The sequence below is a fragment of the Myotis lucifugus genome, unplaced genomic scaffold, assembly GCF_000147115.1.
Source record: "Myotis lucifugus unplaced genomic scaffold, Myoluc2.0 scaffold_365, whole genome shotgun sequence".
Lineage (NCBI taxonomy): Eukaryota > Metazoa > Chordata > Mammalia > Chiroptera > Vespertilionidae > Myotis > Myotis lucifugus.
Genome location: NW_005871413.1, coordinates 952510 through 955377, shown reverse-complemented (window position 1 = coordinate 955377; position 2868 = coordinate 952510). Strand labels below are relative to the sequence as shown.

Genomic DNA, 2868 nt, shown 5'->3' with positions numbered 1-2868 from the left:
TTTGCCAGTGGCTTTATTTCCGCATTTGAAGCATTCTCCGGTGGCGATCCTTTCATTGCACCCCCAACGCGCACAGCCCCTTGGGACCGGGGGCTGCTTCAGCCACAGGACTGCAACGAAGCTGTAGGTCTACCTTCTGTTGAAGGTGGGCATTAAAATGTTAAAGGCCATTTTTCACTTGATCTCGGACCGTGGTCTGAGGGCTCAGGTTAGAGAGTGGGGGGCATAGATTCAGACTCTGCCCTCAGTCCCTTCTGCCTCCCTCCGGCAGAATGGGCGCAGAAATAGAAGAGGCTGTTTTGGAGCTAACGTTCTCAGGATTTGGGCTCTCAGGGATAGGGGAGAAGGTGGCTGCTGGTTGAGAGGGTCTGAAGAGAGCATTTTTTAATTTGGGGAAGATCAGAAAAGTGAGAGAGAATGGCTGTCCGGATAAAATCTTTCCCAGCTGCAATTTCTTGCAAAGGGAACTGGCCAGCTACCTGTGAATTTAAATTGCTGGCAGTCATGGGGGCGGAGATTTGGCGGAGCACAAAGAGTTAGGCGGGCGGTTAGAATGAGGTTAGAATGAATATGAGCGCACAGGGGGAACAATGCAACCTCCTGTGGGCGGGGGCATAACCAACTGCTTAACTTCCTAACTCTGTCTGGAATTCCCTGATGCCTTGGCTCCTACCCTTCCTGGGTCCCCTGGTTATCATTTGTCTATTATTAATATTTGCTTCTTATCTCTTACAGTTCCTTCAAAATTGGGCAAAAAACATCACAAAGGTAGCAGTTAACCAGATGCTACGACATCCCTGCTCCCGCATCCCCCTGGACCCTCCGACCCAGGGCCCATAAGCCTACATCCCAACTAAGCCCGAAGCAGCCAGAGCGGTCAACACCCATTATCACTAAAAGGTCGAAATGTAAGGTCCAGGTGGATACGGGGCGCCAAGGGAACCCCAAACACAAACTGAACACTGGCAAGGGACTTTCCATCTCCACCAAACATCCCGTTTCCAGCCCAACTGCAAACTGCTACAAACATTCTGATAGCGACCGGCAACTGACAACAAACCTGCCCATATAATCTTCCCACTCCCCCTATTGTGTGTGACTCCCCCGGCCTGTGCTTGCAGACCGAAGGACCTCACCCGAGAGCATCTGCCTCTTGAATAAACAGTGCACTCTGCTTTTAATTTGGACTCTGGTGCCTTTCTTCGGTCAAACGTTACAATAGTCACCTTTTCTCAGGAACAAGGGTGTAGTAGTGATTTTTTTTTTTTGTAGTAGCGATTTAATGAAAGTTGTACAAAGACCATCACTTCACATCTGGAAATGTCCCTCTTGTTAGTTTGGGTTTGCTTTGGAAAATGAAGGACTTACTTTTTTTTTAAAATATATTTTATTGATTCTTTACAGAGAGGAAGGGAGAGAGACAGAGAGTAAGAAACATCGATGAGAGAGAAACATCGATCAGCTGCCTCCTACACATCTCCCACTGGGGATGTGCCCACAACCCAGGTACATGCCCTTAACCGGAATCAAACCTGGGACCCTCCAGTCCGCAGGCCGACGCTCTATCCACTGAGCCAAACCGGTTTCTGCGAAGGACTTACTTTTATTTCCTCTAGATCATTGGCTTTTTCATGGGAGCTTTAAACAATCAGGCCTTGATTCTTTACATTTCCCTTCGATTCTATACTCACATGAGAGACATACCCTACACCAGCGGTTCTCAGCATGTGGGTCGCGACCCCTTTGGGGGTCGAACGACCCTTTCACAGGGGTCAATAAGACTGTCGGAAAACACATATATAAGTACATATTGTTTTTGTGATTAATGACTATGCTTTAATTATGTTTAATTTGTAACAATGAAAATACATCCTGCATATCAGATATTTACATTACAATTCATAACAGTAGCAACATTACAGTTATGAAGTAACAACAAAAATAATTTTATGTTTGGGGGTTACCACAACATGCAGAACTGTATTAAAGGGTCGCGGCATTAGCAAGGTTGAGAACCAGTGCCCTACACTATCATTTTTTTGTATTAAAAGTTTTCAAGAATGACATTATTAATGTATGTTCAGTTTCATTAAATTTCTACAACATGCCAAAACCGGTTTGGCTCAGTGGATAGAGCGTCGGCCTGCGGACTGAAAGGTCCCAGGTTCGATTCCGGTCAAGGGCATGTACCTGGGTTGCGGGCACATCCCCAGTGGGAGATGTGCAGGAGGCAGCTGGTCGATGTTTCTCTCTCATCGATGTTTCTAACTCTCTATCTCTTTCCCTTCCTCTCTGTAAAAAATCAATAAAATATAAAAAAAAAAAAAAAATTTCTACAACATAGCTCTCCACTAATGATACATAAAAATTTTGAAATAAATGTACTAATAAGAAAAATGAGTTCCCCTAGGCTGGAGTGATGTTTCTCTCTCTTTCACATATTTCTCTCTCTCTCCTCTCTCTCCCTCTTCTTTTCCTGCCTCTAACACCCTGACTTACACTCTTGTAAAATCAATGGGACATATCTTCTCATGGGAGGATTTACAAGCACAGAAAGGAAAACAATAGTCTAACTTGTTTTCTATTTTTATCTTTGCTCCTTATTGTGATTATAAAACACAAAAGGGATCATATACAAATGGATTCATGAGATTTATGCAGTCCCTCAACCATCTCGATTTCATACTTGTTAAATGTGCCACTGCACACAAGCTGTAAACGTTTTTTTAAGCAACATGTCGTTGTTGGTTTGTTTGTTTTAAAAAATATAATTTATGATTTTTCACAGAGAAGAAGGGGAGAGGGATAGAGAGTTAGAAACATCGATGAGAGAGAAACATCGATCAGCTGCCTCCTGCACACCCTCTA

The 2868-nt window shown here is 44.0% G+C and overlaps 1 long non-coding RNA gene across 2 annotated transcripts in view; it reads left to right on the top strand.

Annotated features, from left to right (window-relative positions):
- The window catches only part of LOC106699301, a 63155-nt gene extending 61974 nt beyond the window's left edge, over positions 1–1181 (top strand). For both annotated transcript variants that reach the window (XR_002832308.1, XR_002832309.1), the window contains exon 3: positions 736–1181. This is a non-coding gene — a long non-coding RNA (uncharacterized LOC106699301). The remainder of the gene's footprint in view (positions 1–735) is intronic.
- Positions 1182–2868: the final 1687 nt, after the last annotated feature.